General features: G+C 33.4%; 1 long non-coding RNA gene across 1 annotated transcript; it reads left to right on the forward strand.

The window, feature by feature from the left end:
* The first annotated feature begins 242 nt into the window (after positions 1-242).
* Positions 243-16,541, forward strand: LOC116653538. Its single transcript, XR_004307592.1, has 3 exons — positions 243-4,051; positions 14,117-14,267; positions 14,930-16,541. It is a non-coding gene; the product is annotated as an uncharacterized LOC116653538 (long non-coding RNA).
* The last annotated feature ends 407 nt before the right edge of the window (positions 16,542-16,948 follow it).

The raw sequence follows: 16,948 nt of genomic DNA on the forward strand, positions 1-16,948 counted from the left end.
TTGAACAGCACAAGAAACAGCTTGCCTTAACACTGTTACATTATTTGTTTTGTTACAAAAAGCCAAAAAAAAAGTTTTGGTTTGGCTTTTTTTTTTTTTTTTTTTTTTTTTTTTGTCAAGCCAATAGATAATAACATAATTTCATAATATAGAGCTGTAAAATGATATTTATCTCTTAGCACTGAATATCAGTATTCATCTCATCTTTCAATAGTGCATTGAACTGGGTGGCTAAAGATGGAGATAAGCTGAATCAAAGTTATGCCTCAGGCAACTGTAAGCCCTTGTTTCACAATCATAATGTGTGGTGAAAGTTCTAGAGTGGCATTATATTTTGACAAAAAAAAATAAAAATAAAAAATCACTTCTCAGCAGTTTCATTAGTCATAATGATCCAGATTCAGTGAATTTCTGTGGGGTAAACTAGAAGAAAGGCCAGTTTGGGAATGTACAGCACATTCTGTAGACAACAAAGTAAGAAAAAAAGGAGAGAGATCAGAACACGGCAATTACTGTTAAATTTTTCATGCTTATAATGCATTATCTCAAGCTGGCACTGCTGTTAATGGCTGTATAAGGCCTCTGACTGGACACCTACATTAATTTTAGAGCTCCTCTATTGTTTTGCTTGAAGCAAAATTTGACATCAACACGATGTTTCACCTTTGATTGAACTTAGTGGGGAAACAACATGAAAGTAAATTAAAATCCCTGCTCACTTCCCACCACTTTTGCAATAACATTTTTTTTGTTTTTTCCATTTTACTCCAAAAGCTGCCTAAAAACCTTTGGAAGAGATTTCCATAAGGAATTCCTATTTTTTTTTTTCACTTCCTTTCTCTGAATCCTAGATGCATTCAAAGCAATATATTAAAAGTTTAAGGAGTGTATGAAAAGAAATAGATACACTGATTTTCTTCAGTTTGTTTCTATACTGATGAACTTATGTGCAGTGTATAACTGAAAGAGAAATAAAGGGAAGAGTTAAGGCATCAGAGTGTATGTGTAGTCTGTACAAGCATAACTATATATAAGGGGAGAGCTACTTGTGTAAGAGAGGGAGCTGCATGCTCTGAAATTACTGCATATATAAAGTATTCCTATTGGAAAAATACAGCTGTCAAAATACATTCACAGGTAGTATGTGAGTTGGAGACCTTGAGACAGGAAAAAAGGGCAGAGGTTGAACAAAACCACCAGAAGTTTGGCCTCCAGATTTGGCTATAATAAGAGATGATCTGAACTATTGGCCAGAATTCAAACCAAAAGAGAAGTGAACTTGTCAAAAGGTTCAAAAAATATTTCCTATTTTCTTGCTCCTCTGCACTTCCTGTTTCTACTTAGTTCTCTGAGTCAATGGCCAAGGTAAAATTAAAAAAGCTGATCTTGCACTTTTGTACTTACATTGGCTGCAGTGAAAGGATGGACCACAAGAAATCTCACATGATGTCTCATCTCATAAAACTGTTAGGTTAACACAGTAGTTAATTCTATTAGTTCAAATCAGATGCAGAAAATTAATCAAGTTTGTTTACTCTTCTCTATAATTAGATATTGACAGTTCCTCTTTTTTTTTTTCTTTTTTCCCCAAACCGCAATAAATTATAATAACTTAAGTAAATAACTGTCAAAAGTTTAAGATTGGTGTGCACATTTTAGAAGAAGATTCTGTGATTTTCCTCTTTCAATCCTTCTCTTTTTCTTATTATATGAAAGAGAACAATTGCGGCATTTGTACAAACAGTACAACAAAAGCCTTGGGACTACTCAGAATACATAAAGTTGAGCATATGTGCAAATCTTTGCTGGATTGTGCCCAAAGGGAGCATCTACAAGTATAACATACTGAAATTACTTGCATGTGTGCTGTTTAGGTCTTTATCTATAGCAATTCGGTAAGAAACAGGGTTTTCTTTTGTGTGTGTGTTATTTGTATATATAGGCTTTGTCCAAGATTTGAAGGAATTCCCTTTGAATTATTGTTAATTGACTATTGCTTAAAGATTATTGCAGGAGCAGAATGATGAAATGCAAATAAGGAGGGATGTACTAAGTGGTAAAATATCTTTTTCTCTTGTATGAAATAATCACCTAATTTTAAGGATTAGGGCAAAAGATGTTTGACAGCAATAGTGCTAAGTACATTATTTTGTAATTACAAGACGTTGAAGTTACGTAGTTACATCTTAATACTTCTCTAATAAAAAGTATTTACTGTCTGCTTTATGACTAAGAGGAATTTGTGTTTCATACCAAGAACAGAGAACTGTTAATCTGCCAAATCTTCCTTCTCTTTCCTTTTTAATGTTTTATTAAATTCTGTTAAGCTTTGCCTTTAGACATTATAATGGGTTAGATCTCAACCCTGGATATAATGATGAGTTAGATCTCAATTTCTGTTCACATTTTTGAGCAATCTACATATAATTTGTTTAGATTATTAATGTGGAGCTTGAGATAAGACTGTACGATTTTTAGTATTTTGGTCTGATGTTTCTAGATGTTAGAATTAATATTCAGAACATTGCAAATAGTAATCAAATAGAAAAATTAGAGAATAATAAGGAAAAATAATTTAGAAAGTAGTTTTTATTTCTCTTTTGGTGGGTTTCCTATGTTGCTGAGGACTCACTTCCCTCAACCCCATCCAAAAACAAAAAAAAAATTTAGGTGACTTATGTTGATGGAATGGAATTTTATCAAGAGGGTTTTCATTTTCTAACTCGAGTCATCTATAATTTTCTAATTTCTATAAAAAGTCATTACTATAAGAGGCATCATGTCTACATACAATCTGTTCAAGTTAGGAATACTGCTATGATGTAGCAGATGATAGGAAACACCCAGAAAACTTTTATACAAAACCAAAAATACAGGCAAAACTAAGGAAGTAGCAAATATAGTAAACTTCCATAGGGGAGAAAAAAAAAAAGAAAGAGAAAAAAGACAATGAACTTCCTATTTTACCCTGTATGTATATATATATCTCTATATACAATATGCATTAGATAATATAAAAATAGCAAGATTTTACTGAAGATGATATTATATACTATGCTTTCTTTTTTAAAGGGCAGAGATGGAAAACAAGCTGATCTGCAGGACTGGTATGATGTATCAAAAATATCTACTGTGAAGAGAATGAATGTCAAAACATAGTTTTGTACATTAAGATTTACAGAATATACAGTAGAAGAGTTCAGATTATAAAAAAACAGATTCATAAATCTACCTACACTTTTGAGAACAGTGAATAATATCCTTTCTTATGGTAAGCATGAGAAGTTGAAATACGCGGAAAAGTATTGATCACTTTCAAAGAAAACAAGCCTCAGCACTTATGGCTTGTTCAGATCAAATACTCAGGTAACCAAGTAAAGAAATTTAATTAGAGTAGGCAAATAAAGTGTCACACTGAAAATAATGTTTACGTGCTTATGACCTCACATAGGCTAAAAAGAAATTATAATCCAGGAACTGATGCATTTTCCCATGTAAATAGAATATTTATAATATTTCCATAAGCTTGGAATGTATCATTTCTTTCTATCGCTTATATTCTCCTATTGAACTATAATTATAGCAATAATAGTAATAAGAATAATTGTGCTAATAATAAACCTTAAAACTCTATTCATGCCTTTGCTACAAGTTAAGTAGCTGCTGATATTTACTGCCTAATGGAGATTCCCCAGATTGTGTCCATTTTTTTCCATCTTTTCCTGTCCTCGGCAAGTGTGCAATCATCTATCAAAGAAGCCTTTTCAATTTTTTTTTTATTTTTTCTCTCACTAGATTCTTTTCCACAAACTCTTTTATTTATCACTATGAATATAATATTTTTCTAAATTTGATGATACATATGAAACAAGCGCCCATGAAAATAAACATGAAGCATAGGTTCTGCATGACTCCTTTGTATGTTAATTTAAGCATGTGTTTTATTGACACTATTTTATGTTTTATTCTATCACAGGCAGATCATGAAGAGGTATTGCTTGCCGTTTGTTTGCCATTCTTTTGGAAATCATGACTACAGCTTTCAGGCTAGGTAGGCAATACAATTGCATCAGTCTGTAAGAGTTGTTGAATATATTAAGTATATAGATGGATAAATGAATGGAAATGAGGAGGCAGAAGCAATGTTCTTTACATCGAACATGGCTTATTAAGTGGAACTGTGTAGATACACAAAGAAGAGAAGCACATTTAATCACAAACTGTACTTCTCAGCCAGTATAAAGTAATCTAGGTGATTGTTAACACATCATATAAAAATTGTTTTTCTTATAGCATCTGAGCAAATAGGATTGTGAAGAAGTGCTGTGCAGTAGTAACTTTTTGTGCATTAACTTCTATAGAGAGCATCATATTTGGGTTTGGGTTTGAAGTGGATATTAAGACTGTCTCTTGAGAAACTGGCCATCTGTATAACCTTACAATACCAATTAAAAAAATAGCTGAAGTGCTAGGTGTGCATCCCCATTCCAGGACAGATGGTTATATTTAAACAAAGCAAACTGCACTTAACATATAGGCATACCCAGTTTACTGTCTTTTTATCCTTGAGAAAGCTGTTCCAAATACTGATACGTCCCAGGATAAGACTGAAAACACTAATTACTTGCAAGTGTAGACAAATGAATCCCTATTCATTAAAAACAAGTACTGGTGCATACAGTGAACATTTCCTTTGTGCTTAATTATTCTTTTTCTTTGGATACATCACATAATTTTATTTACAAGTGACTTTTTAAAGTGTGATCCCCAGTAATGGCCATCAGTCATTCTGTTATAAATCATATTGTTATAAAATGTGTTATATAAAATGTTTATATGGTTATTTCTAAAAGATGTTTTACATCATGATTTTTCTTCTTTTTTGATCAGAAGCTCTTTCTGTAATGCCTACATTCCATTCGACAGTACTGTAGCCTAAGTTGTTGGAATTTAGCTCTATTCATAAATTCTTCCTTTCAAAAAAAAAAAAATCCTGTAACAGATACAAGAGAAAGAGATTAATTAAGTGATATCAATTGTGAAAGCGCTGTTGCTTAGTTTATCTTGCTAATAGCAAGTAATGTTGATGGAAAGAGATTGGGGTTTTACTAAATCACAGCCTGCTTTTAATCCTTTCCTTTTTCTTTGAAATACAAAATAAACAAAGCATTCCAAACTGCTCTTCAATCAGACAGGTGTTGATAATCTTCTTTTATAATGTAAGGTTGAGGGAGCATTGTTTCGCAGAAGAATGCTGAATCATCAATAAACCCCCCAGAATAAAATTCCAACCCCAAAACTAAAACCACAATGCTGGTGTAATATTTTGATTATTATGACAAGATGTTTGAGATTTGTAGTTTTTTTGTTCATCTTATTTGGCATAAACTCCTTTTCCTGCATTTTTCCTAAAAATAAATGAGTTGAATATTTTCTTTACATCTAGCTTAGTATGTAATACAAATATTATTTAGTATTTTCTGACAATATGTTTGCAAATTGAAAACCCTCAAGAAACACTATTTTCTTGAAAGTGAAAAGTGGAACTGTCATTGCTTTAAGAAAAGGAGGAATCAGGGTACACAACTGTCCTCTGGGTACTGTAGTTTGATTTTCATGCAGAATACATATATGGGGTTCATTGGGAGAGTGGAAAATGGTCAGCTCAAAATGGAGGACTGCACAAAAAGTTATCTCCTGGGATTTACATGCAATTCTTTTTCTTCTGAGGTAATCAAGAACCTTTAGAATCTTTGCTATTCAGATGAAGCAGCTTAAATTTGGATCAATATAGTAAGACAAAAAAATATTTCATTACTTTTAAGTTATATGACAGATAATGTAGTGGGAGGGTGATAGAATATCCATTTTTTAAGGAAAAAATGATCTGTGGTTGGGTAAAACCTTTTTGTGATGGTTTTATGATTTTTTCTTATCAGTATTCTGCATCATAACATCATGTAAAACACAGGGAATAAAGGAAAAATAGACATTGCAAGATTCTTTCAATTTTTAGGTACATGCTCAAAGTTCTAATTCCTCAGTCTTGTTAAAGAAATCATTTAATAATGAGCTCCTAAATCTAATTTTAACACCGATTTTGAAGAAAATATGTTTTCATTTGTTCAGTGAAGGCAAGAATGGGAAAACCTTTGAAATAATGAGGTGCAGTAGAAATATTTTTAAAATAGTGTGCGGCCACAACTGTGTCACCTTGAACATAACATCTTTCTACAGTAGCCATTGAATGGCACTTCTGAGTTATGGCTTGAAATCAGTATCTCTGAGTTAAAAAGAATAGTTTTTCTATCTTCTTTCTCATATGTTTTGTAGCTGTTTAAATTTTTGTGATGTATAAATAAATATATAAATATTTATTTTTAATAATTTATAAGTAAAAAGGTCATTTGATGAACTTTAATTAGGGTAGTGCACTGATATGATTAAAAATCTTTTCCTTCCTACTCAAAAACATTATTTTAAATTGCTCACAATATGCTTATGATTTGAAGTGGAAGTATTTCAAACTTAGGCTGAAGTTAGTTTCATTAGTGATATGAGCTTAAAACAACACTCTAGACTTCTGAATGCTCAGTTTGTATCAAAGAGAACTGGTAGTATCAAATATAGAATAAGTACTATGGGAGTCCTACAGGAGTATGGAAAATCAATACATTTAATTTAAAGTAGAGAGAGAATGTGAAAGGTTTTCATCAAAAATCAGGTAGAATTTTAACATCAGCATGTTTCTTGATCTGAGCATATGGGAACTCTCTATGGCCTGAAAATGATGAATGGTTATGTATTCCTATTCATTTCCAAATAAGTAATACCACATAAGCTTTTTATTAAATGTACAGGTTTCACAGATTCTCTCTTTTTAATCAAGTGATTATTGATCTGTACATGACATTAACAGATCTATCTTGCAATACTTTTACATACATTAAAAAATATGTGGAAAGACTTAGAGTCCACTATTTTCATCAGAAATCTTCAGAAATCCTCTAATATTTTTAGTACAATTTTGTTGGTAACCTCCAAAACAATAAATAATTAAATTCCTTAATTTACGTGTTCACTCATAATGGTTTCTTACCATTACCAAAAAGAAAAGTATTATTGAATATTACCATTATAACTTAATAAATGAAAATATTTCAGTAGCCAAATTCAACAAATTCTTATCGTTTACTACTATAGCCTCATTTTACTAATCATAAATCTTTAAAAACGACTCCTCAAAAAATTGTTTATATAGTGATTTGTATTAACTTGTTGCTCTTTGGGACATTTATACCAAAATGATTCTTTTCAGTAGTACTATATTATTTTTATTTTCTGCTTTCATAACTCAGCTTTCCTTTACTAAAAGAGGTAAATTTTAATCCTATCTTTATAACAAATAGATGAAATATAGGATTGAACCAAAACTTTATGTCTTTAAATACTTAAATGAGTCATGTGTGAAGACCAGAAGGTATCAAAATCTTCAAAAACAAAGTCTATCAAACATATTCACTACCAAATTTAAGAGAAAAATTGACTTTCTAAGAAAGGTTTCACAAATTAAGAAAATTAAGTAGATTTGATTAAAGCTATATGTCACAATTAATTTTTTTACTTTTCACCACTCATATTTTGACACTTGTTGAGTAAACTGATGTTAATATAACATCAGGAAAGATTCCCCTACTGAGAGGAAATCTAGTTAAACAAAATGATATTAAATATTTTAATAATTTAAAAGATGTATTGTAATTTCATTTTGCCTTTTGTTTTTAATATTTTCACTACAGTAAAATGTCCACTGGGAATAATAAGAGTAAAAAAGTATCGACTGGTGAGATAAAACTATTTATTTAGTATTGGTTGTTTTTGTTATGATTGTGTATGTCAACCCAGAACAAGACCTTATTGTGCTAGGCTCTTTACAAACAGTGAATACCAGATGGTCCCAGCTCTAGAGAGTTTATAATCTGAATCAACAGGGTGAAAGATGAGGCATAACATAAAACAGTAGTGTGAACAATGTGATGGCAGCAAATGTTACATTAGTTCCATAATTTCTAGCTGAAAGCAAGGAGGGAGGGTTTAGTATGTTTATGGGTGGATTAGGTCTAATATGGCTATGGTGACCTTGTTAGCACTTTGTATTTCTGTGAATTCTTTTGAGAGAGATACTGGGAAGCAGCCACTGGGAAGCAGCCCTATGACAGTACATACCCTCCCTTCCCCTCCAAATTGCCCCTGCATCTCTGTTTGTAGGACTTGAAAAGATATGGAAATGAAAAAAGTGCAACTATTATGGATGTCAAGAAAGGCAGAGATTACACTACTGTAGGAGAAGGATAGTTTTGGACAAAGAAAACTAATCATATTTTCAACCAGAGAAAGTTGTCTGCAGCGAACACTTTTCTTTTTTCTGCTGGAGACTGCTTGATTATGTAGTGTTACATTAAGAATCAGTGGTCAGAGAGAGAAACCATATGAAAACCATTACTGTGGAGTTTCCCTTGTGGAAACAGACTCATCTATTCTCTGCAGACAAAAATCCAAGTTTGTCTTTTGATATACCATCATCTACAGCTAGAGTCCATACAAATCCTTACTCAACCTGTAGAATAATCTCAAAATTATTTGACTCCTCCAAATTTAATGAGTTAGGGCAAGTCTTTTTCTGTAGAGCCAGACAACAGGGATCCTGTGGTCCTGAAGGAACTGTTTGATGTATTTGCCAAACTTTTCTATGCCTTCTTCAAAAAGTCACGAGTATCAGATTAAGGTCCAAGTGACTGGAAGAGGGGAAACTTCACTCGCATTTTTCAGAAGGACATAAAGGGAATTACAGACCAAGGGTATCATCTCTGTGCCCTGGAAGATCATGGAGCAGATCCTTCCGGAGATACGTGCAAGACAAGGAGGTTATCTGAAACAGCCAGCATGGCTTCACCAAGGGTAGATGGTGCTGGACCAATCTGATGTTTTTTCTTTAATGGTGCAACAGCATCAGTGGACAAAAGAACAACTGATGTTTTTCTGAACTTCTGCAATGCTTTTTATATGGTCCCACATCACATTCTGATCTCTAAATTGGAGAGATGGATATGAAAAGTGGACTATTCAGTAGATAAATAATTGATTGGATGGTCACAGAGAGCGTCGTGGTCAGTGGCCCTATGTCCAGGGGAAGGCCATTGACAAGTGGTGTTCTCTAGGAGTCCTTCAACATCTTTATAGATTACCTAGATAGTGGGACTGAGTGCACCCTCAGAAAATTTGCAAAGACACTAAGCTGAATGGAGCAGCTGATATACAGAAGAAAGAGATGCCATCCAAATGTAAAGCTTGAAAATGAGTTCCTGAAACTATTGAGGTTGAAAAGGTCCAGTTAGAAGGTGTTGCTCTTGGGTTGGGGCAGTCCCAAGTATTTGTACAGACTGACAGGAAAACTCGTTCAGAACAGCCCCGCAGGGAAGGACTTAAGGGTTCTCATATCTCATGTCTTTTCATCTCAGGGATGAAAAGCTTTACAAGAGCCAGCAGTGTGTGTTTGCAGCCCAGAAAGCCAACAGAGATTTTATGAGTGAGGAACAGTAACTGAGGCTATCAAATAGAAGATGCTGTATTATCAGTATTCATGTAGTGTCTTATTTCCTTTCATTTAGTTAGTCAGTCTTAACCATTCCTGGTAATTGCTCTATTTTCCTTTGTGATTCATGTGGTTCATCATTTTTATCACTAGAAGAATACCAATTCATATTAATATGAAATAATTGAAAGAAATCTTATGTAAGTGTGATAAAAAATAATTCATGATATTTTGGCCATTGTATTTAAGATCATTGTGCATAAAATGTAAATTAACCAACAGTTGTTTCATTGCATAGAATGAAATACAGTTATACCGCTGGTATGGGAAATCATAAGAATGAACTAATAAGTGGTAATGCTTCTCCCCACAGATGTAACAAACTTATAAGTTTAAATGAAGTTAGTAATATTCCAAGAGTATCAGCCATCCTTACATTGGACAGTAAATTTTATTTAGGCACTGATTACATACTTCTGAATCAGCCTCAGCATGCTAGCACATTGGCCTACTGAACATCTGAGCAGAGACTCAGAATGTCCAACAATAAACATCTCCTCTTGCAAGATGTAAAGGGGTTAGAGATTAAGCCTTTCAAGGTAGAGATTTATTTTTCTATATGTTTAAAAGCTGTAGCTCATAGGCTATTTTTTTTGTTTTCTAGTCTTTCATTATCACAATGATCTTAACATCTTTAACCTTTCATATTACAGGTTCGCCATTAAATGTCAGATAACGCGTTTCATAGGCTAATTTTTCTTTTTTGTTTTTACACTTATGTCAGCATCTATGACATTATAGCTTTTTAACTTCTTCAGTGAAATATGGTGTCAGAAGGAAACAACTTGTAATCCAGAATTCTATATTCCAGGGCTATATTCTCTGCAGTGAACACATGGCATCTAGCAATGAATTTTCTATAAGCAGTTTGGATTAGAATCTATTGGTTTTCAGGTGAAGAAAAAGTAATTGGAATAACATCATACTGGTTATCAATATCCTTCTGAATCAAGCAACTTAATATTTTATTTTAAATAATTAATATAAAATTACTATATATTTTAAAAGTCAATTTCTGCTTTTTAGATTTATTTTCCTTTGGAGAACACTTTGCAGTTGAGAAAGCAGGAAACACTAAAGAAAAGCAACAGTTTAGGACACAAGGACCTCAAATTCTTTGCCATTGCTGCTTTGTTGTGCAACCTGTCCGCCCCAGATTATGCTCCTCTCTGGCTGCCACGGTTTTATGATTTTTGGTTATTGGTATTCCACATCATAACATCATGTAATGCACTGGGAGTTAAAGTGTTAATGCTCCAGTTCCTGGTACCTGTCCAGAAGAGAAGAGCTACATTCCTCAGGCGACTTTGAGGTCAGAAAGGTCAGAAAGGAGATAAAACTCCTGGCAAGGTCACCTGATGGGGCTCTTCTCCTCTTCACTCTTCTCCTTTGCCTTTACTCACTGCTGCCCATCCCAACTGCACGCATCACTTCAGTATTACTGTAAAGCCTACAGCTTTCAGATACTCTCTTATTATATTTGATTAACTTCAGTTCAAATTATATTGTATTATAGTCTATTATCTTGCATTCCGATACCATATTTAGTAAGTTAGTTTGTTTCTCCTCAGATTGTTGCTGCTGTTTTCTAATTAAATTGGGCTCCCTTGTTTCCCTTTTCTGGAGGTGTGGATTTTGCAAAATCCCTCTGCCCCACTAGTCACGGAACTGGGCCAAACCAGCCTGCAAATTGTTGACACTGGCAGAGAGACCATTATTATTACTGGCTCATCAAATGCCAACAAAAAACATACAGGTTTGGCTGGATGTTGCGTAAAGTAAGTGATTTTGCTGAAGTTCTGACAACTTGATTGAAAGTTTAACAGCACATATTTCCGAAGGGTGGTCTTCAGTTGCTGAGATAAACATACAGTGTCATTTGAGATGCTTTGAGGTACCTGAGAGATTCACATGGAGATATGAAACAAGACTTACAGAAATCTTAATTGCTTCTAGAGTGGCAACTGGAAGCAAAGCTGATATCAGAAATCATCTACAATTGCAGATTTCTCTTAATAACTATGACTGTTTTGGAAGTAGACCACTTCTCTGTTTCTTTCATGTGCCTTAAATCCAATATTAGAAAGGTGGTGTTCTACTCTAACTGGAAAAAAAAAAGTAGCATATATTTGTATATTATAAATCCAGGCTGGATGTGGCTCTGAGCAGCCTGATCTAGTGGTTGGCGACTTTGCCCATGGCAGGGAGGTTGATACTAAATGATCTTTGAGGTCCTTTTCAACCCAGGCCATTCCATGATTCTGTGACAAATGAAAATTCTAATGATATGCTATCTTTGTTTGTTTGTTTCCCCCATAACCACTCATTTTGCTGTACTTGCACAACTTACAGTTGTGCTGATACTATGAAGGAACAAATTTTAACATAGAGAAGTGGGAGCACCAGGACTCTTTCTCATAGAAGAATAGCGCATCAAATTAGATTCTTGCTCTAACTTGAAGCGTGACATTTGAAGTTGGAGAGGATGTTGGCCTGTTTTCCTGAAACTAAGTGCAGTGGAGACTAATGTGCTGAAACACAGAAGAAATAGCAAGACTCCTGTCTCTCGTTCTCCTCACAGTCTTACAATAGCATTGACACTATTTGTGTCTTTACCTTAGTGTCACAATTCTCTTATTGTGTATGTCAGCTAGAAAGATTTTCCCAGAGGAAATTGTAGAATGATAGCTGTTCTTGTGCTATAGGAAGGGGGTCAGAAGATAGACATGAATGGGAAGGAAGCTAGAAGTCAACAAATCTCTGACAGAACTTCTATTCTATGTACAAGAGGAAGTGAATGATATAAAAGTGGACATAAAGTGGCTATAGCCAATCTCATTCTAGGTTAGTATAATATATTCAGAAATGAGGCCTACTTATGTTTGTCTCTCAGTGTTTAAGAAGCTCATGATATATTATCATTATCATTACTATCATATTTATTTATTTGTTTGTTTGTTTGTTTGTTTGTTTATTGTAGCTCGTGGTGAGAATAACTCAGCTTTGCAAAATGGGCTAATGCAGAAAAGATGATTAACTGAGAACATGACATCAGTACAATTTTGAATTAAAAGGATGCAAGGAAATATAACCTCATAATGGATGAAGAAGCAGCAAGATTTAGAGAGACTTTGGCAATGTCTTAGAAATTGTCTCTTTTCTGCAGAGGAAGTTAGAGTAATTTATAAATATTATACAATACATGAATTATACTTTATTCTACAGTGAATGGAGTGGCTAACATATAGAAGAAATTTACATGTAAACACTTATCCTCATCAGTTAGATACAAGGAGATTCTTGCAAGATATTTTTAAAATATCATCTGGTAGTATTATCTTATATTCCATAAGAACGTATAACTAATATGTTTTATTTTAGTGATGAAAATGAAAATGAAATATTTATTGTACCCAGTATATCAAATAAAGCTGAAAACTGAAAATAAGTGTAGATTAATTCAGAGTGATAACTTCTACACAAGTAAGCTTGTGAGACATATTTTTATACATAGTATCTCTTGAGCTTGTCATCATTAATGCCACTTAAGCAGCAGTTTTGGAAACAGTTGTGTGCTATTGTAAGGTGTATTTTTAAGCTGGGGTCGCTGAGGTAAAGACAAGGAATAAGTACACTGTTTGACCTGTCACAGGAATTCCAGATAAAACCCCAGAAGTTGAGTCAGAGATAATCACAATATCTGGAATCTGTAATAACAAACTGTTCATATATCTACCTGTCAGCTGTCTTCCTCTAAGAGGGGGAAACAAGGTCACTGAAATGGCCATTTTCCATTCTTTTTTTTTTTTTTTCTTTTTTTTTTTCCCCCTGGATATATCATGAAGCAAATAGAGAATCAAATATTTACAGGAAAATATTTTTCCATCAGGCCCAAGTAAATTTATTTCAAACATTCGTTAGTTACTTTTTTTTTTGGTCACTTTTAACAACTTCCTATAGGTAGTAAGTTAATCATGTGTATATAGTTTTGCCAGCTGCTTGGGAATAAAGCAATTTCCAAAGCCATAACTATTCATGTGAGGTACCATTCTTTGTCTAATAACGATGTTTAAATGACTGTCTTAGGTTGTGATGTGACAATGCTTAGCTCCGGGACTTAATAAGAAGCCCAATCATATTTAAAAGCAAAAGTAAACAACGTATAAACCTGGCTGTGAGTCCAGTCCATTTGCAATTGTGCTTTGCCTGCAAACCCTAGAGAGCAACCAGTAAGGAGAGTAAAAAAAGCAGCATTACTTTGACTAAGTTGCCTAACTTAAAAAAGAAAATGTATTTGAATATATCAGTTATACTCAGCAATTAAGACCTGTAACCAAGGAATAGAAACAATTGAATCTCTGTGCCTGTCCCTCTTGTTCCTCATACATTCTGAGTATGCTGCACAGTAATATCAGTGCAACAACTGGCTTTTGACCAGTGCTGTTTTCTTTTTTTCATTGGCAGGGAGTGGTTTGCTGCCCGAGTTCACTCAGGAAGCCAGTGCAAGAACAGCAGCTTTTCTCCTGGGTCTTACGTTGGCACTTGGCCAGCTGAACCCAGCTTCCTACACTCTGAGCTCAAGCAGGACATAGAGACACGTTCATTTGGCCAAGGGGTAAGGGAACCCCTCTCTTCTTTCCTTGTTTTGTTTTCATCTTTGAGAGGCCATATGCGGTTTTTATGTGGGACAAGGTTATTTAAATGAAATAATTGTTATCCCCATGTTTTTCAGTGTTTCTTAAAGCGTATAGAGAATGAATTCCACACAGAGCACAAAACCCATATAATCACATAAAGCGGTCCCAGTAGTATTTACCAGTACTTATATTTCCTGTTAATAATTTGTTGTTGAGCACTGTGTGTCTTCATTTAATATAATTTATCTTTATATGCACATAGTATATTTTTTACTGGTAAAAGAAATACCATGAATAACATAAGTGCATTTCCTACGGGAAAAAATGTTGACTTTATCAGGACATTCAAATTTACTCTGGAAGGGACATTTAGAAACTTTATTTAGAATAAAGGAAGATCCATTGTTTTGAATGACTTCATGATCATGCTATTTATAGAACTGAATTTGTTTTCCTGATTTTCTGGAAAAAAAAAAAAGCCTTCCTGCTTAAGTTAATTTTGTGTGTATATAATATATTACTATTCTACCAAGAATAGAATAGGTAGTAATATTTTATCATACTGATTAGTGTCAGTGATTAGTGATTTATTTTATTTTATATTATTAATATCTATTAAGGTAGTACTTCTCTTTTTCAGATGGTGTCTCCTTGAAGATAAGACCATTGGCTCTCTATTTAAAAAAAAATAATAAACAACAAACTTTTTCAAATGCAGGATATGGTTCTGTATTACTTATGTGTGGCAAACATTTTCATAATAATGTAGTCAGTTTACTGTGAAAAAATCACATTTTCTGCATTTGAAGATAGATGAGAAAGTTTTCAAAGGGATCTAGCAGAGCTCAGTATTTCTAAGAAACTGAAAGTTCTAGATTTGCAGCCTAAGTTATATCTCATTAGTCATGTGACTGATCAAACCAAACTGATCTTGTATCAGCATGTTTATTTCTGTGTACTGTATTGTGCAATTTGCTTCATAAGGGGCTGAATTTAAGTAGTAATTAGTACATCTTTTAACAGCAAAAGGAAAAAACAGTAGGAGATTATTACTTTCTTATCTAATTTTGCCAGTTCTACAATGAGTTAAAAACAGTATTTTTCTTTTAGAAGCACACTGTATATCACAGCAGAGGGGGAATCTAAGGGGCAAAGCAGATACATAGCCTCATAGACATCTGTCTTCTTTTGTTTGTTCTATATACACTGACCTGTGATAAAGGAGACTTTAAAGAGATGAAGAGAAGGGAAGAAAAATTATTACAAAAATTGTCAAGGGAAATACAGTTAATAATCAACATGTATATTTTAAACCCACTTTTACTGAATACAGAAATCTCTCTATTAAAGTTTTATTTATTGTACATGAAAGGGGAGCTGATAGAATAACTATTCTGAAGAATTGTACAAGAAAGGTTTTTAGAAATTTTAAGTAGTGACAGGAGAGTAAAACCTATAATCCACACTATCACTTTTCTCTCTCCCAAATGGGCTGGAGAATAGAAGGTGTCTTGTAAAACCAGAATTTCCATTTCTAGATAGAATTTACTTTGTGGAAAAGAGAAGCAACAGTTTTATCATTTAAGCTTAGCAATAGTAACTGCACTTAAGAGTTTGATCTTGGGGTTGCTTTAAGAAAAACTAGTGCTTTAGACAACAACAACAACAAAAAAGGAACTAATTAAGACTAGTTAGTGTTTAGTTGGCAGCCTGCGATACAAATCACTTTTTACAAACTCTTTCCATTATATTTTTATGATATGTTGAAATGTTGAAAATGACTGGTAATCGTGTAATCCTGTTGCCACCACCCAGCAACAATACACAATGGCATGCATTGCTACTGCAACTGTACTCAGCTGTAAGCTATTAATAAGCTGAATACAGCTAGGATGCTTAGGTGTCAATGTCCTGTACAATTTATTTATAGACATATATTTTACATCTGTTAAGAGAGGAAGATGCATTTCCTACTGACAAATTCCATTAATATAGCAAATAGAGAGGAAAGAGTTTTATATTTCATAGAGTTGTTTACTATTCATCTGAGCCTAGGATATTCCTACAGTAACAAGAAGACATTTACATCTATTCTGCCCTCATGAGGCCACATCTAGAGTACTGTGTCCAGTTCAGGATTCCCCAGTTCAAAAGAACTGGGATCCTTTTCCACCAAAAACTTTCCATGATTCCAAGATTCTGTGGTTTCCATTTAAATAAACTAACTGCAATTTTTCATCTATTTCTTCACCTCAGCCTTTTTAAAAGACATATTAAAATTATCTACTTTAGATTTTATGTATAAATTTGTTTTCTCATACACATATTCATATCAATATTAACCAAGTTTGATTTAAAAATAGTTTTTCTAAAGTATTAACTATATTGTACCCTGGTACTTTATTTCCTAAGAACTCCAGCTCCATAGAGCATGTTTTGCTTTATTGAATGTTCAACAGAAGAAATGCTCATTTGATCTACATGTTTTACATGGAGATTTGGCGTCATAGGAATTACAGATGTTGAATCTGTCTTCTAGAAATTGTGACAATTTGGCTTACAGTAAATTTGGGACTTTTCTCATTAAAATTTTGAAGCTACTTGCTATTATATTAAATATCAATCATAGTTATAACCTCGGTTGTTAAACATTGTTAAA

The sequence above is a fragment of the Coturnix japonica genome, chromosome 5 (assembly GCF_001577835.2).
Source record: "Coturnix japonica isolate 7356 chromosome 5, Coturnix japonica 2.1, whole genome shotgun sequence".
NCBI classification, from domain to species: Eukaryota; Metazoa; Chordata; class Aves; order Galliformes; family Phasianidae; genus Coturnix; species Coturnix japonica.